Genomic DNA, 18,061 nt, shown 5'->3' on the forward strand with positions numbered 1-18,061 from the left:
AAAAGCAGACTGATCATTTCAAAGTGAGTTTTCTTGTTTCTTGTTAAGGTCGGGACAAGGAAACCAGAATAATAGAAAAAAACCTGAAATCAGGTTACTTCGTGTTACCTTTTTTTTGTACAAGAATTAAGATAGACACCACTTCCTTGTCACGCCAATCAAAACCGCTGTTGCTCTTGAGGTCAAACAGTTTAGCTTCATCTTGGTGATGTGGAACTTTGGCCACTCCATTTTGAGTTTTAGCCTGCTCTTAGGGCCCAGTGCAAGAGCCCGGTCCAAAAAAACGGTGGCTTCCTGTAATTAGCATTTAACACCCCTATTGTTTGCAATGGAATATTCATTCTTAAAAGGTGTCCTGAAAACCATCAGAACGGAGATAGTAGCCTCCACATGCAGGACTTCAAATGGCCAAGAGTGACATGGAAGCACCTTTCACCCTGAAGATAAAGGTTAAAGTTCAAAGTTTGATTGTAAAACGAAAGGAGGTGAAATGTGCCTAAACATTCGCTGGTGCCCTTCACCACCTGAAAACCTATTAAATCATGGTGGAACTCAGACTTGGTAGAAGCTGTGATCTGATTTTTAAAATGAGTCTTCCCTTCAGAATAAGTGTTCCTCTGGAGTTGCCCCGGGGCACATCCCTCCGCCCGAGTCATAGACAATAGATGCCCATAAGCAGCTGTTCCCAGGAGGGGCTTCACCTTCACCTGGGTTGGAAGGGAAACGTGGGCAGGCAGAGCCGCTCCGCGAGCAGCCGCCGCCCGGCGCCCCTCGCCCAGGCTCCCACCTCCCTCGCGCGGGGAAGGTGCTGCGGGCTGCGCGGCATCTCACTCCTTCCCTTGGACCTCGGCTCTTGCGCGGCCCACGCTCTGCGCTGCACGGCGGAAAAGCACGCGCAGGTCACATGTGCCTGGGTTTTAATCCAGAAGCACGATCCCCGCCGAACCGAGGCCCTCGGTCTGGGAGCAGACGCCGTGAGTCGCGGACTCGGGGGTCCGGACGTCGGCGCGGGCGCCGTGGGGGTGCCGGGCGGGGTGGCGCGCAGGGTGACCGTCCTCCGCGGCCACCGCGCCGCATCCCCGAGCGGCCCCCGGTGGGCACCCTCCTGGCGCGGGGCCGGGGGCGGCGCCGGTGGCCGGGTCGCCGCGGGGCGGCCACATCACCAGCGCGGGCGGCGGCGGGGCGTGCGCCTGCGCGGGTCGGGGCGGGGCGGGCCGCGGGCGCCGGCTGTCAGCGCGGGGCCGCGACGGCGCCTGGAGGCGCGCGAGCAGGAAGGACCGCGGGCCGGAGCCGCCGCCCGCCCCGCCGCCGGTGCCGGGCTCTAGGTGAATGCCCCTTCCCCGCGCGCCCGGCGGCCGCGGCCCTGTTGAGGGACTGGCCTCGCTCCCGCCGGCCGCCGCCGCCCCGGCAGGTGGTCGCGGAGGGAAAGTCCGGGCTTCGCCCGCGGCGCGGGGTCCCGGCGCATCCCAGGTGGTGGAGGGAGGTGGGGCGGGGACCCGCGGCGGGCCGGGCCGGGCCGGGGCGCGCACACCGGACCCTCCTTGCGCGCCCCGCCGCCGCCGCCGCGGACCTGTCGCCCGGCCCCGCAGCCCCGACCCGAGCGCGGGCGGTGGCCGAGCGCGGACGCGGATGCTGGCGGGGGCCTCCGGCACACCGAGTCCTGCTTCGAGGCTGTCTCCCGGGTCTTGTCTGTCTGTACAGTAAGTGTGTCTTCATTAAGAAAAGAACAAGTAGTAGTAGTAGTAGTAATAATAATAATAATAATAAAACCCCAGTGTTCATTTGTGGGAAGAGATGACACACTGATGTCTGTGACTTGTGGCTTACGTTTATGTGGAGATTACACATGTCATCCTTTTGTAAATGAGTGATTTTAAACATCGAGATTTACGCCACGTTCGATCCAACTCGTCCCTCGGAAGTGTGGATTTTCGTGTCCACGGAGTTTTGCCACTGCCACCACTATTCAGAACATTGACCTCGTCCCCCAAAGAAACCTGTCCCCTTTGGCAATGACTTCTCGCTTCCCCCGACCCCACCCCTTCGCAACCACTAATCTGCTTTCTGTCCCTGTGGGTTGCCTGCGGTGGACCTTTCCGATAAATGGAATCAAAGATGGGTGTCTTTCCGTCTGGCTTCTTTCACGTAGCATAGGGTTTTCAAGGTTCATTCATGCTTTAGTGTGCATTAGTACTTTATTTTTGTTAATAGCTGAATGATTCTCTGAAGTGTCACACAGTTCCACCTTTTGCTCATCTGTTCACCAGTTAATGTACGATTGGGTTTGGTTTTATTTAGATATTGAATATGATACTGCCATGAATATTTGCGGACATATGTTTTGAGTGCACTTGAGCATATACCTAGAAGTGGAAGCGCTCTGTTTAACTTTTTGAAAAACTCCCAGGCTTTACCAAAGCAGCTGTACCTTTCTACATTCCCTCCAAGCAGTGTATGAGGGTTCCCAGTTGCTTCACCTCCCCACCAGTACTTGTTATTTTCTATTGACTCCTTTTTTAAGTTCTGGCCACCCTAGCGGGTGTGAAGTGGTACCTCTTTGTGGTTTTGATTTGCATTTCCCTAATGGTAGGGATGTCAGGCATCTTTTCATATGCTTATTGGTCATTTGTGTATCTTTTTTTGGAGAAATAGCTATTCAAATCCTTTGCCCTAATTGTCATTGGGTTATTTGACTTTTTACGGTAGAGTTGTGGTGTTCATTTATTTAAAAAAAAAAAAAAAAGGCTTTCTGGGTTTTGGGACTAGCACTGATTTAAAAAAAAAAAGCCAACCAACACAATACCAAAATCTGTAATTCTTACACCTGTAGTGCTTATACAGGTATACAGGTACTTGGGTAAATGTTGAATAAGTGCCATTTAATCCGTTCACAACACTCTACTTATTATTGGCCTTTTTCCTGTCCCCCTTCTATTTTCTCTTATGAGAGATGCTTCAGAAGTCCTGACCAGAGTCAAGAGGGCTAACCTGTACTTGCTATTTTCATATATTCTATGCTTAGTTTGAAAAGTTCTGGTTATCACTTTAATTACAAATAATTTATATTGGTGTCTAGTTAGATGAGCTAATAATAGATTACTCAGTTAAATTACTCAGAATTTTATATGCTTCTTGCGAAACAGAGGGTCTTATTTTCCTCAGTTTGTGTCATTTTTAGTACAACCATGGGTGGTAAATATTTTTGATGGCATTAAAGAGCCACTTACAGGTGAATGAGCACTGTTATGCCTATTGCTTGTTAATTTTTCAGTATGCACCAATTCAGCATCAGATCTTGAGAGCAAAAATTACTTTGACAGCACTTCCAAGAATTCAGACTCATTTTGCACTAATCTAATAGATTAAAGAAAAAAAATATTCAACAATACCTGATAAAGTATAATAAGAAGATTTATTTATTTAAAAAAATTTAGTTGTAGATGGACACACTACCTTTATTTTACCTATGTGGTGCTGAGGATCGAACCCTGTGCCCCATGCATGCAAGGCATGTGAGGCCCTGGATTTGATCCTCAGCACCGCATATGAATAAATTAATGAAATAGAAGATCCATTTACAAATAAAAAATATTTAAAAAAGAGAAAAGGTATATAGGGATCATGGCAATAGGATTTTGCAGAGTTGGGGAGAGAGACTGGGCTCAATTCTGAAGACAGCATGGGCAAGTAGGAATTGATATCCAAGGAGCAGAGTGGATAGGAAAGTACAAAGGGAGGCCAGGGTGTGGCTTCAGGGTAGAGTGCTCTCCTGGCATGCCTGAGGCCCTAGGTTGGATCCCAAGTGCTGAAAAAAAAATTAATAAAATAAAAATTTAAAGGCCTCCTTGAGAAGTACAAAGGGCAAACATCAGGGGTTGGGGTTTTCTGGCCAGTCCAACATAACAGGATTCTGGTAAAGATAGATCCCATGACCAATCACCTGGGGGATGTGGGGGAGCCTGATTAGATAGTCAAGGTGGGAGTTTCTGGTTAAACTAACTCAGCAGGATTCTTTGCTAAACCTGAATTTTACAATGTGCACAGATGGCCCTAGGAGAAGGTTCAGGAATTGGATTAGAGTTTGGTCATGCAAGAATCTTTGTCACTGTTTAAAAGTGTACTACCAAATTTCAGAAGCATTATAGAAAATAAAAATTTTGAAACAGAAACAGTGAAAAAAGCAACTGATTAAAAGTATGTGAAGTATAGTGCCAATACCCTGTAATCCCAGCTATTTGGGAGGCAGAGAAAGGAGGATCTCAAGTTCAAGGCCACCTTGCGCAACTTGACATGGCCCTATCAACAAAAAAGATAACAAGGATTGGGGCTGGGGCTGGGTACTGTGGTGCACATTTGTAATTCCAGTGGCTAGGGAGGCTGAGACAGGAGAATCAGGAGTTCAAAGCCAGCCTCAGCAATATAGCAATTTAGCGAGGCCCTAAGCAACTTAATGAGACCCTGTCTCTAAATAAAACATAGAAAGGGGCTGGGGATGTGGCATAGTAGTAGAGCACCCCTGGATTCAATGCCCAGTACCACTAAATAAAGTGTGTGGAGAACAGCTTCAGCTCTACTTCAACCTATGGATTATAAACAGTGGTAATATAATAATGATGATAATATTATAATAATATAATAATATTATAAACAGTGCTAATATTATTGACTCTTTTATGCCTTGCTGCCTTTATTAGAAGAATAAGGTTGACATTTTCAGTGTATAACTGTGGTTTTTGTTTTGTTTTAGCTATTGAGATTTTTTTTTGTGGGGGAGGTGATTCTGGGGGTCGAACCCAGGGTCTTGGGGTGCAAGGTAGGTACTCTACCACTGCACTACATCTCTAGACCTTTTGAAAAGTTTTTGTTTTGAGACAGGTCTTGCTCTGTTGCCCAGGCTGGGTTCAAACTTGTGATTCTCCTGACTTGGCTTTCCAAGCACCTGGAATTACAGGTTTGCACCACTGTGCCCAGCTGTTTCTTCTTAATTTACGCACCTACTCAGATGAAACCGTAGCACCTGAAAAACTTCGGGTTTCCCTTGCAGGAAGGAAAGTCCTGCCCTAAGGTGTTTCCTCATAGGAGGTGAAATGTAAAGGAAAACTTTCTCTAAGGCAATATAAGCCCATAAAGAGCCAGCGAGAGCCTGTCTTATTGACCTTTATCCCTGTCTTAGCAATTAGATAAGTTACTGTAAGAGAAACTAATGATAGGGATGGAGAAAAAGAAGTGTCTCTTTAATCTTGTTTACTTTTACTTAAACATGTGAAAGTTCTGTTGCCGTTCAGAGGGGGACACAAGCAGTCTCCTCATGAGTTGTGGGGTGAGTAAAAGGGTTTTGTGGGCTAGCCTAGGGGATCGGTCACCATTCACAAAAATAACTGCTATTATATTTTCCTTGGAAAAGACTAAACCTCTTAAAAAAAAAAACTTTTAAAGTGGGTGACCATTTCATTATGTGGTTAAATACATAGATTATATAAGTCCATTTCCTTGTGTAACTCAAATATTTACCGAGTGTCTAATATGTTAACAGGCATGAGGCTGGGCCCTGGGGATTCAGTGGCGGTCAGGAATGGGTCCTCGATTCCATGAGTCTAGAACTTTGGGACCAGAGGAGGGGAATGAATTTCAAAGGCCAGGAAAGTGATGTCTATGAGCCAAGATCATGAGCAGGATCGGAGAAGCCAGGCGAAAGGGAAGAGAGTGTGCAGTACCTGAGGGTGGAACTTTTCTAACTGCAAGTGCTTACTAGTATTTTGTGGCATCAGTTTAGTATCTTGTGTGACAGCATGTGTGTGTGTGTATGGTACTGGGGACTCAACCCAAGGTCACTTAACCTCTGCGCCACATCCCCAGCCCCTTTATTTTTTGAGACAGGGCCTCTCCAAGTTGTTTAGGATCTCACTAAGTTGCTGAGACTGGCTTTGAATTTACCATCCTCCTGCTTCAGCCTCCTGAGCTACTGAGACCACAGGCGTGCGTCACTGTGCCCAGCAAACCAGTGTTGTTGTTGTTGTTTTTTTTTAATTTTAAAAATATTTTTTTTTAGTTGTAGTTGGACACAATGCCTTTATTTTATTTCTTTATTTTTATGTGGTGCTGAGGATCGAACCCAGGGCTACCCACGTGCTAGGCGAGCGCTCTACCTCTGGGCTACAACCCCAGCCCCCACCAGTGTGTTTTTAAAAAAGAAATAAAATAGGAAGGATGGGTCACATGTAGCTACTTACTAGATGGTGAGGGTGGGTGGGGTTGTTTATGCAGGACAAGTTAACCTTATGAAAGTTTGGATTTATCTCAGAGGAAATGAGAAGGCACTGAATTTAGTTGGGGCCTGATTAGATCCATATTTTTCTGAAGGTCTCATTCAGTGTGGAGTCTTTCAACTCAAGTTCAAACTTCAAGTCTCTTGGCCTCGTGTTCCAGGTATTCTAAAATCTGGTTCCAGTCCATTCTAAAGCAGCTTTCCATTGTTTTTATTATTAGAATCTTCTATTTCATAAAGATTCTTTGCCTACCTTTGCATCATGAAGGCAGGCTCTGAGAACAGATCTTACTTTTGTCTTTTCACAGTGAATCTTGCAAGTAGCATGGTGCCTGGTACAGCTGGAGACTAAGAAAATTTTTGTTAATACAGTCTAATTATATACAGTTAATAGAAATGTTATGTAGTAGTGGAGGTGGCTTTGCTGCTCCTAGTAATAACTTGCTTTTGAACAAAAAAAAAAGGTTTTTATTAGAATTTTTTTTTCTCAATTGAAGTCATGTTAGTGATAGAAATAAATTACCTTTTAAATAAGTGAATTTAACAAAATTTAATAAAAGAGTACTAGAGATAAGAAAAAAAAAAAAGCCAATATGCTTTCTATTTTTGGTGTTTCTCCTCCCAAAGAGTACAGGAAAACTGCACAGGTGATTCATAGGAACTAGCAATCCAGCAATTGTTTTTTTTTTTTTTCTGTCTTTGGTGGGGGCAGTACTGGGGATTGAACCCAGGGGCTTTGCCTCTGAGCTACATTCCCATCCTTTGTATTTTTTATTTTGAGATAGGGTCCTGCGAAGTTGCTAAGGCTGGCCTTGAACTTGCTATCCTGTCTCAGTCTGCAGAGTGAGTAGGATTACAGGCGCAAACCCCCATGGCCTGCTCAGGGATCATTTTATATTTTGTTTGAACTTAGAGGCATTTCTCTGAGTACTCGCCCAAAGGTAATTTTAGGAAGCTGCTAGGGAGAAAGAGAGTTAAGTTAGATTAAAACATATCAATCATTAGAGGTAAGAGGAAATAGATTTTGTTCTTAGAAGTAAGAATAGAACATCCATATGCCTCAAAGATCTTACAAATAAGAATATGAAGATGTCTCAGTTTGTTGCCAGAGAATCTACTGTCAGAGTACTATGACTTCACAGAATTAATTGTGAAACCCAATCATGAAAGGAAAACTCTTCCAGTGTATCCTTCTGATAAGTGGCAAGAGAAGTTATGAAAAATTCATGAAAGGTAGAGATTTCAGTTCTGATTCAGGTTTATTGTAGTGTATTTTTGAGGTGTGGAAATTTTCCTAATTAGTTTTGTAGTAAGATTTTATACACACACATGCATACACATCTTGAACTAGAATGCTAGAGTCAAATTTTGCTAACATATGATGGCTTTTTAAAAATACTCATTGAATTGGATACTTCTATGTTCCACTGTGTCCTGTTTTAAGCAGTGCGCACCATAGAACCAAATGGAAACTATTAACTTGTATAAATTCACAGAAGGAAATAATTCCAGGTGTGGGAAAGTATTGTGCACACAGCTGTTCACTGCAATGTCATTTTGTCAAGAAAACATCCTGCTGTAGGGCAGTGATGCATTAACCTGCGCCAGGACACCCAAGGCCATTGAACCCACGTCTTCCCTCTCTCCTCCCACCTGGGCAGACAGTTCCCCAGAGGTGAGTTCTTTGAGCCCTTTAATGTTTGTGCTTTCTGACTTTTCTTCTAGCCCAGTGGTTTCCAATCTCTGAGGAGGGGTCTCGGTGTCTTCTTGGGTCAGGTAAAGTGGGGCAGAGTGGCTGGGGTACAGGGTGCGGGAACTAGTGTGCTTTGAGTTCACACAACCGTTTGGTGTATTGGCATTTCACATAGGGCTTAATTGAATCAAAGTGTTGCTCTTCTTAAAAACAAATGTTTATAAACAATTGGTCTAAAGCTGATCGTCTATCTGTCCAGAGGGAGTCTTTGTCCTACCAGAGAGAGATAATCAAGGAGGGGCCCTTAATAGCTTTTCCTATAGCCATAAGGTACAGGGAGCAGGAGGCTTCTCTAGTGGCCCCTGCCCAAGAGTGTTTTAGGACTCCTATTTTCATTTCCTGGTTTCTCCCCTTGTCTACACCCAGGGAGATGCCTTGATTCTTGGCCTCTGCCTTTGGAGATGGCCCTTTCTTATTCCTTTGGTAGTTACAAGCTGAGATCTAGGTCCCAATTAGAGGCCCCCAAAGATTTCCTTGATTGGGATGAGATTTCATTGTAAATTGCTACATCTATTTAAAAAAACAAAACATAGTTTCGACCATACAGTATTCCTCCTTGATGTACCAGAGAGGAGTCAACTAATAAATTTTCAGGATTTTTGCAAGTTGAATTGTTAAACACAGCTATTATTAAAGTTTTAAATTACATAAACTTACAGATAATTTACATTAAAACAAAGGTTATAAATAATCAAAACTCTTAGCATCTCCATTTATCTTACTACAGTTTACTATTATTTCTGTTCTTGGGTTATTTACAACTATCCTTATTTGTAGAGTAGAAATCACTCCCCTTGCCCAACTATGAACGAATTGCAACCAGAGGTTGGCTACGGAGCTAAGAGTGCAGCAAAAGATAACGAAGCATTCTGTGAGAATCAATTGGCCATGGGGAACTTCAGGCATATGGTGTATTTTATTATTATTTCTGAAATGTGTTATACATCCTTTGTATCAATAAAATTTATAAAGTGCAAAAAAAAAAAAAATTGGTCTAGTTTAGAAAATGAAGTCCTAAGCCGCCTCCTTAGGAATTGCAGGTCTGCACAGATGGCCGCCTGCTGCTTGGTCATGGGAAGCTTCTGCTGGGACCTGTCCACATCCCTGCAGTTTCCTGCCAGGTTGCTGGTCTCTGTGTTAGATATACTTTCTCCTCTTCTCCCATCTCTCAATCTTACTTGTCCTTTAAGGTTCAGCTAATGATCACTTTAGTTATTCATTTAGTTGCCGAACAAATACATATTGTCACATACAAAAGTTGGTTGGATGCTGAGTAGGGAATATGTAGAATTTGTTTCAAAAGCTCATGGCCTTGAAAAGGATGACCTTCATGTATATGAGTGCAGTAAGATGTAAGGAGGTCAGAGCACTATGGGAACAGGAGCTTCTGGACTCTGTGGTCTGACGTCTATAACCAAGGCAGTTTATGCTATGGTTATGTTTCTGGGTCTTCAGAAAACATTTATTTATTAATATATGATGATATGGAGAGTTCAACTGTGAATCAGAGGTGAGACCACTGAGCTACATTCCCACCCCTTTGTATTTTTGATTTTGAGATAGGGTCATGCCAAGTTGCTGAGGCTAGCCTTATACTTGCAATCCTCCTGTCTCAGCCTGCAGAGTCAGTAGGATTGCAGACCTTGTACCTGTGGCCATGTAAGCTGGTGTAGATCATACCAAAGAATACCTGCAGTGGCTTCTGTATCACTAACAGTGGTTAGAGAGTTCTGAATTCAAATCCTATGTCTTTATTTTTATAATATAAGAGATATTTATAATTATTACAGTATCAGCTCATTTGAAAATTATAAACCAGAGATTCAGTACAGCAATGTACAGCATTTTTGTGACTGTGTAACATAGCATATTCATTAGTAAGAGGAGAATGAGGTAGGATGTAAAGTTTTGAGCCTTTTATAAAAATATATACTAATAGTGACTATGATAACATTAGGTAGCATTTACTGAAAGCTCAGTACAATTTTCTAAGTGGTTGATATGTATTAGGTCACTTAATCCTCACAATAACCCAATAAAGAGGATATTTATTTTTTTTTCATGAGGAAACTGAAGTCTAGAAGCAAGTGTTCCATAGCTAGTGACAATCAAGATGTAATTTGGAAACAAATTTTCCCTCTTAACTGAAGTGTGAAAAAATTTGTTGAATTAGTCACTTATTATTTCACCATAAAAATCACTCAATATAAATCATGTTATTGACGTACCTAACAATAGCATAGGAAATAGCTCTCTAAACTGTGTGTTCAATTGCAGATTGTACAAAGCATTTGCTATAAAGATTCCACATGAATAATACAATTTTAAATAGATAGTTATTATTCTCCTTTTAAAAAATGTACCTGACTGAAACCTATAAATTGAGGTCTGGAATTATGATCATGTGTGGATTTTTATAATCTGAATTTAAGCTCTTCTATTACTCCTAAGAACACATACTCTTCCTTTCTCAATCCCTAAAAGGCAGTGTTTAAAAGGCAGGCTAGTAGGCATGTATTTAAGCATCAGCAAGGGGGTACCACAAGAGAGAGAAAACTTAAATAATTCAATATTTTATAATTTTTTTTTGTACTGGGGATTGAACCCAGGGAGGCTTACCCGCTGAGTCACATTCCCAGCCCTTTTTTGTGTATTATTTAGAGAAAGGGTCTTTCTGAGTTGCTTAGGGTCTTGCTAACTTGCTGAGGCTGGCTTTGAACTTGTAATACTCCTGCCTCAACCTCCCAAGCTGCTAGGATTACAATGTTTTATAATTCTTAAAACAAGAAGCATTCATGGGAGAAATCAGGCCTTTTGGACACCTGAACTTATTTTGTTTGGCTTTTGAGCTACACGTGATGGGTTAGGGGAAGATGTACCTCAGTCCTCATGGTATTCTGGCCCTTTGGGGTAGCTTGGGCCTCATGTAGTTATTTTTCACAGTCATCCAACAAATAAAAGCTATAAATGAAATCATGGTATGAAAAATAGAATGTCGTAGACTAGTGAGTTTGCCTAGAGTGTTTGGGATCTATTAGCTGAATGAGGGCTGTTGTCTTTTAGTTGTGCTGTTCTTTGGGAGAATGTGTGGAGAGAGGAGGAAAGAAAGTAGAAGAGATTTTCGAGTTCCTGGGTGTTTAAAAATAGAGGAAACTGCAAGTAACCTTTAAAAATAAGTGTAGAATAATATTGACCAGGAAAATTTTTATGGATATTTTATGAAATGCAAAAATCGGACACAAAACCTTATGTATAACATAAACCCAGTTTTTGTTTTAAACATGTATTTGGAACAGTCAAGTTCATTGCATAGACCAGTGATCATCTGTGGATGACGGCTTTCCAGGATGGACAGTTTTTGTCTACCCTCAGTTCTTTCTTTATGTAGAAAGAAAAAGAATAAAAGAGAACTCTATGGACATGAGAAGTAAAGGATTGTCCAGTGTTTTTCTGAGCAAAGACCACGTATGGCAGGGAAATTGGGTGGGTGGCCTGGGAGTAGTTTGATCTTGAGCTTTGAGTTGGACCGAGAGTCCTCCAGAAAAGGGCTCCTTGTTTTTCTTTTGTGTTACCTGGTATTGAATTTTAAAAAGTTTTTGCTCGGCCCTGACCAAAGTGTAGAGAAGAGAGATGATTGCAGGGGGTAAAGGTACTGAAATAGGTCATTGTTTCAATTGGATGCCAATTGAAACCACACTGTGTACCTGTCCCGCACCTCAGCAGCATGGAGTCTCTGCTCAGGAGTCTGGGCACTCAACCTCTTAGGGAGAGCAGTTTGGGGAGGCTGAAGGTCTAGCTTCATCCTCAGTGTGAAGGTGTCCCCAGGGACCCTCTGTGGGAGCTGTCTGTGCTGCTTAGTCACCTAGAGGAGGTAAGGGACTGCAGTGGCCAGCTCGCGGGTGGAGGGTGTCAATGCATGCTGGGGACAGGGAAAGGGAAGGACATATGGAGGATGGGCAGAAGTGCTCTGAGTAAATATTTGAAATGTGACAGCCTGGAAAATTATGGGGCCTTCATGATCTTAGAGCCTGGAGTGAAATGATTACGTGTGGCAAGTACTTTTTTTTTTCCCCTTTCGCTTTTCTTGAAAGTTCATTTTTCTGTTAAACATTGGTACTTCGACTTCTTTTCTTCCTTTTAAATGTTGGCCCCTTGGCATCTTTTCTACACCTTAAAATTCTGGAAGCTTTTATTTTTAACTTTTAGCTTACTTATTCAGTGAGTCAAATTATGTTTTAAGTTGGTTGTAGAAGTGGGTATGCATTTTTAAAAATGGGACCCTAAGAGTATTAGAATGTGATAAAAGAATAAAATACGAAAGTGTACTTTTGTATGAATTCCAAATAACAGTTTCTACTCATTTGAAATGATAATGAGCTATAGTTGCTTAGCTTCTAAATATGAGGATTTCAGATTTATTACAGATTTATAAGTGTTAGAGAAATAGTTAAGGATATGTTTTATTATCATGTACTCTATCTTTTGTTACACAAGTGTTGTGTCAGCTTATAAAAACCCCTACAACAAGTATTGAGTTAAAAAAAATAGAAGTACGAAATCATTCCAGAATAGGAATATAATATTAGGTGAATAAGTTGATCATAAGATTTGACTTTCAGATGGAGCTGTTTCCTCCCTGCTAAAAATAGATGGCTCCATCTCTATTAAAGAAAAGCAAAAATACCAGTATTCCAGTGTCAAGTCTCCGTGTGTGTGTGTGTGTGTGTGTGTGTGTGAGAGAGAGAGAGAGAGAGAGAGAGAGAGAGAGATTTGCGAGAGAGTGGGGAACACCCTTTCTGTTGTTTGAGGACAATTCCTCAACTTCAGAATAGCTCTCTGGTTCAGCTTGTTTGCCCTCCAGCCCTTCTTAGTCCTGTTCCAAATAGCGGCACAAAAACTTAGGGTAATTGCTTCCTATATTATAAAACTGCTTATTTGTTGCTATTATTTAATCAAATCCCTAGTTCCATGATATTGTTCGCCTTCTGGTTGGTTTCCATGGGGGTAGATAAGACCTGCCTGGTGGCCCTGGTAGAACACACTGTACTGTTCTAGGCGGTGCACCTTGTTCTTTGGACACCTATTTAATCTGTCAACATTTTCCCAGTGGGTAGAGTTGCTTTAACAGTTGATTCCGTCTTTGTTGATCCATTGGCTTATTGACTTTGTTTTCTGTTTTTGTTTTGTTTTTGAGATAGTGTCACTGGGCTGCCCAGGCTGGCCTGGAACTCCTGGGCTTAGCCAAGCCTCCTGCCTTAGTCTCCCCAGTAGCTGATTTTGGCTGCTTCTTCTTCTTCTTTTTTTTTTTTTTTTTTTTTGGTGTAGCCTTCTTCCAAATAAAGATTCTTTAAAAATAATTAATAAATTTCTTTTGTTAGTGAGGGGGATTAGAGGTTCTCATGATTCTGAGAATGAAATGATTTGGAAGATTATGACACATATTGAGGATTTATTATACAAAGGATTTATCATTCCCACTATTATTTCTGCAGGCTTAAACAAATTCTTTGCAAATATTCAGCTATCTCTTAGGCATGAAGAAACGTTGGGGTTAATACCTTTTATGACATTGCTCTTTCCTGTCCGTGGGCGACCTTAAAAGTGAGAGGTGGCTTCAGGGCCGCTGGCTTCTGGGTGTCAGTAGCTGAATCATGCCTGGGACTGCTCAAGCTTCTGTGTGCTGGGTCCAGGCCACCGGTTTTATAGCAATCTGTGTATGCGGAGGTTAAATGCCCTTCACTCTTCTCTCATTTTCTCTTCTTGTCAAAAATGTTTGCTGTCACTACCTGTTGCCCTAAATGAAACTGTGAGCTCTCAAGCTGAGTTTAGGCAGAAAGCTTCCAGTTTAAGCCAATAAAGTTGAGATTTTTCTCAGAAGCCCTGTGGATAAGAATAATGAAAGGATAAAAATGGTTTAGTAAAAGCTTAGAGCTAGTCAAGGTGGAGAAGAGACTTCTTCAGTGTGATTCCATTATCAAGACTCATGGTCCTTGTGGCTGATACGTTCTTATAGAGAAACTCTTTGGAGACATGTGATCTCATGGTAGCTTCTTCAGGCAAGAGGGATTTTTGTTTTATTAGAAATAAAGAAGCTAAGTTCAGAATCATAAAACTAATGTCTAATAGGCTGCTGGGACTTTAAATTTTTCTCTTTAAAATGAGAGGAGTTGGGCATGGTGGAGCCTACCTGTAATCCTGGCTCCTCGGGAAGCTGGGACAGAAGGATTGCAAGTTCAAGGCCAGCAGGCCCAATTTTGTAATTTCAAAAATAAACAAAAAAAAAGCACGGGGAATGTAGCTCAGTGGTAGAGTATTTGGCTAGCATGTGTGAGACCCTGTATGACCCCTGGTATCTTTATTTAAAAGAAAAAAAAAAGAGGGAAAATGGGTGAAGCCTAATTTATTCAGATTTGAATTTTTAAATGAAAATAATTAAAGAAAATTGAGCAGCCATAGAATCCGCTTGCTGCTTGAGTGCTGCAAAGAGCAAGTGGAGTGAGCATCATCCTTATCTTTATGAATCCATCCCACAGTGAAGTACTGAGTGTTATTCAAAGGAATAAAAACAATTTATCAAACAAGAAAATAATTTGTACTGTATCAGCTGAGGTCCGGTTTTTTTTGGCATGGCCTTCCTAAAAGTTAATTGAGTTGACTACATAACTATCTTGTTTTGTGATTAGTGCATTTTAATAACAAAAAGAAACATCAGACTCACAGAGGAACTGAAAGGAGCGGAAAACATGCTTGCAGAAGGGCTTAAGTAAGAAGAGGTAATAACCAAAGTATGACCCATGGGTGGGTGGTTGTGTGCCTCTGTGGGTGTGATGGGACAGTGGTTTTTAGTGTATTGATATAAATATGTTTAAAAACATGTTCAACAAGTTTTTAAAGTTTTGACCAAATGTGATAATTACCAGTAATAGATTACATCAAAACTCTTATTTTTTGTTATGAATTGTTAAATTACCATTCATACCTTTCTGAATGATTAGGCACAATTAATACCTGCCAACACAGCTTTGCTGAATGTTCTTTTTTTTTTTTTAACACAGATTGAACCTGGGGGCACTCGACCGCTAAGCTATGTCCCCAACCCTTTTGCTCTATTTTATTTTAGAGTCAGGGTTTCACTGAGTTGCTTAGCATCTTGCTGTTGCTGATGCTGGCTTTGAACTTGCGGTCCTCCTGCCTCAGCCTCCTGAGCAGCTGGAATACAGGTGTGTGTCACTGTGCCCGGCCTTTGTTGGATATTCTAAGTATTATTTAACTTTTGCAATGGAACAGAATAACTCCTCAGGCACAATGGGCAGGTTTCTCCAAGATTCTGACTTAGGGGCTGGGGTTGTGGCTCAGCGGTAAAGCGATCACCTTGTATGTGTGAGACCTGGGTTCCATCCGCAGCACATAAAAATAAATAAGTTAAAATGAAGGTATTGTATCCAACTACAACTAAAAAATAAATATTAAAAAAAAGATTCTGACTTAGTAAACACACACATATGTAGTATACTTTTTTCCCTTAACTTTTAAAAATAAACAATTTTAGCACTAATGCTGGATTTTTGTAACTATAGTTGAACTCATAAAGGAGTGCCTGGTATTTCTTTTCCTTTAAGTCACACACCCTCTGACCCAACCACGACAAGGTTGTTACAGGGAACCTGGAATGGATCTTTCCATAAATCCAAATGTACACAGTGGAAAGGGCTGCTCTTTAGTCTGAGGTTTTGTCTTTTCTACATTTTTTAAACTTTTTTTTTTTTTTAGTTGTCAGTGGACCTTTATTTTGCTTATTTATATGTGGTGCTGAGGATCGAACACGGTGCCTCACACATACTAGGCAAGCGCTCTACCACTAAGCTACAACCTCAGCTCCTTTTTTTTCTATATTTTTGATGTTAAAATGTAGGCTGAGTTTTTAGGGGAAGATTGTATTTATTTAAACTTGGTAAAATTTGGGGCTGAGGTTGTGGCTCAGTGGTAGAGCACTTGCCTAGCATGTGTGAAGTACTGGGTTTGATTCTCAGCACCACATACAAATAAATAAAAATAAAGGTCCACTGACAACTAAAAAAAGAAAACCTTGGTAAAATTTGGGAGGAAATTTTTCTGTTGTTTGAGATTCACATGTTTGAAAACTCCTTGACTGTAGACTGGGGCCTTCAGGTGCTCAGGATGCCGGATCCCTTAAACTGGGTAGGCATCTGGCAGGCAGATTCCTTTAATAGACCCCTTTGGGAAGCTTTGTCAGGTTACGCAAGTCAGGCAACCAGCAATTCCAAACTCTCAGTGACTTTCAGGGCCAGGAGCTTTGGTCATTTCTTGTGTTCTGTACCTGTGGGTGCTATAGTTGGCTCTGGTGCTGCTCTCCATGTGTCCCTGTCCTGGAACCCAGTCTGAAGCAGCAGCAAGTGCCTAGGAGATGCCACTGTCAAAGACGGGGAAAAGAGACATACCTGGGTTGTTCCCGCTGCCCTTCCATGGCCTAAGCCTTCTCATGGCCATACCTGACACCCTGGAGACAGTGTCGCCCTCCTGTGGTGTGTGGCAGGTGACATGGCATCAGGGAGGGAGAACAATCCTGTTTGGGAGAGGAGTAGTAAAAATGACGTCATCCTGCTGACTCATTTGTAACATATATGACAGCTTAAAGGGCAGTAATGAGCACTCTGAGCTTAAGAAACGGCAGCACCTCTGCAGCCCCCAAGAGCTTCTGCACCACTCCCCCGCCCCCACCTCTCAGCAATTGTGTTGGTCGTGCCCTTCCTCTTATACCCCGTTGTACAAATATGCCATGGTCTTTCCACTCAGGGATCAATTTCATTTTTTTTGTTGGTATGAACAGTGCTGCTGAGAACATCTTCCAGTGTCTTCTAGGGGACAGTGCAAGTTTCACCAGGGACGATGATTGGGTGGGGTTTCTGGATGGTAGGGCACGTGGCTGTGATTTTAGTAGATAATGCCAAGTTCTTTTCCAAGGTTCTGACAGATTTTAATATGTATGGCGATCATTTGGGATACAATTAAAAGTGCAGATTTTGATTTAGTGGGTAGGTTGGGTTCGGGGTGGGAGCTGACTGAGATCCTACAATTTTTTTTTTTTTTTTTTAGAGAGAGAGAGAGAATTTCTAAATATTTATTTATTTATTTATTTTAGTTCTCGGCGGACACAACATCTTTGTTTGTATGTGGTGCTGAGGATCGAACCTGGGCCGCATGTATGCCAGGCGAGCACGCTACCGCTTGAGCCACATCCCCAGCCCCGAGATCCTACATTTTTAACAAGCTCCCCGTGCTGCTGTAGCCGCTGGACCATAGGCCATAGTCTCGAGTAGCAAGGTCTAAGGTACTCAGATAGGCAGAGTCCCCCCTGTGTTGGTTGTGCCTAACGCACAGAGTCTTTGGAACAAAACTGAGAAATAACAACATTTGCTACAGCTAGGTCTACCTAAGTTTTTAAAATCATGTCTTTTTTTTTTTTTTTTTTGCAGTACAGAGGGACTGAACCCAGGGTCTGGAACAGCTAGCCAAGTGCTCTACTACTGAGCTACATCCCCAGATCTTTGTTATTTTATTTCTTTTGAGACATGGTTTCACCAAATTGCTTAGGCTGGCCTTGAACTAGCTGTCCTGTCTCATCCCCCCAAGTGTGCAGCCACCACACCTAGCTTTATGCCTGACATTTTTATTGACATTGTTTAGATAATGTTTATTTTTAAATACTTGTTTTTATGGATTATAGTGTGATGTTTTGATCTAGGTATACATTGTAGAAAAATTCAGTCAAGCTAATATATTCCTCACCTCACCACCTTGTTTGTGTGTATGTGTAGAGAACACTAAACTCTATCATTTGAGCAGTTTTAAAGCATGCATTACTATTAACCATGGTTATGCACTGTAATATGTCACTGAAGGCTTATTCTTCTCTCACTGAAACTTTGATCAACATCCTCTCTTTCCCCATCCCTTCTCCTTTTCCCCTCCAGTCTCTGGTAATTACCTTTTCATTCTCTATGACAGCAACTCTTTTAAATTTC

At 42.0% G+C, this 18,061-nt stretch overlaps 1 protein-coding gene across 3 annotated transcripts in view; it reads left to right on the plus strand.

Moving 5' to 3' along the window:
* Window positions 1-1,244: 1,244 nt before the first annotated feature.
* Window positions 1,245-18,061, plus strand: part of Slc41a2 (solute carrier family 41 member 2) — a 170,132-nt gene continuing 153,315 nt past the window's right edge. For all 3 annotated transcript variants that reach the window (XR_011707042.1, XM_071609577.1, XM_071609578.1), the window contains exon 1: window positions 1,245-1,325. The gene's annotated coding sequence lies outside the window, so the exon portion shown is untranslated. The remainder of the gene's footprint in view (window positions 1,326-18,061) is intronic.

The sequence above is a fragment of the Marmota flaviventris genome, chromosome 3 (assembly GCF_047511675.1).
Source record: "Marmota flaviventris isolate mMarFla1 chromosome 3, mMarFla1.hap1, whole genome shotgun sequence".
NCBI classification, from domain to species: domain Eukaryota; kingdom Metazoa; phylum Chordata; class Mammalia; order Rodentia; family Sciuridae; genus Marmota; species Marmota flaviventris.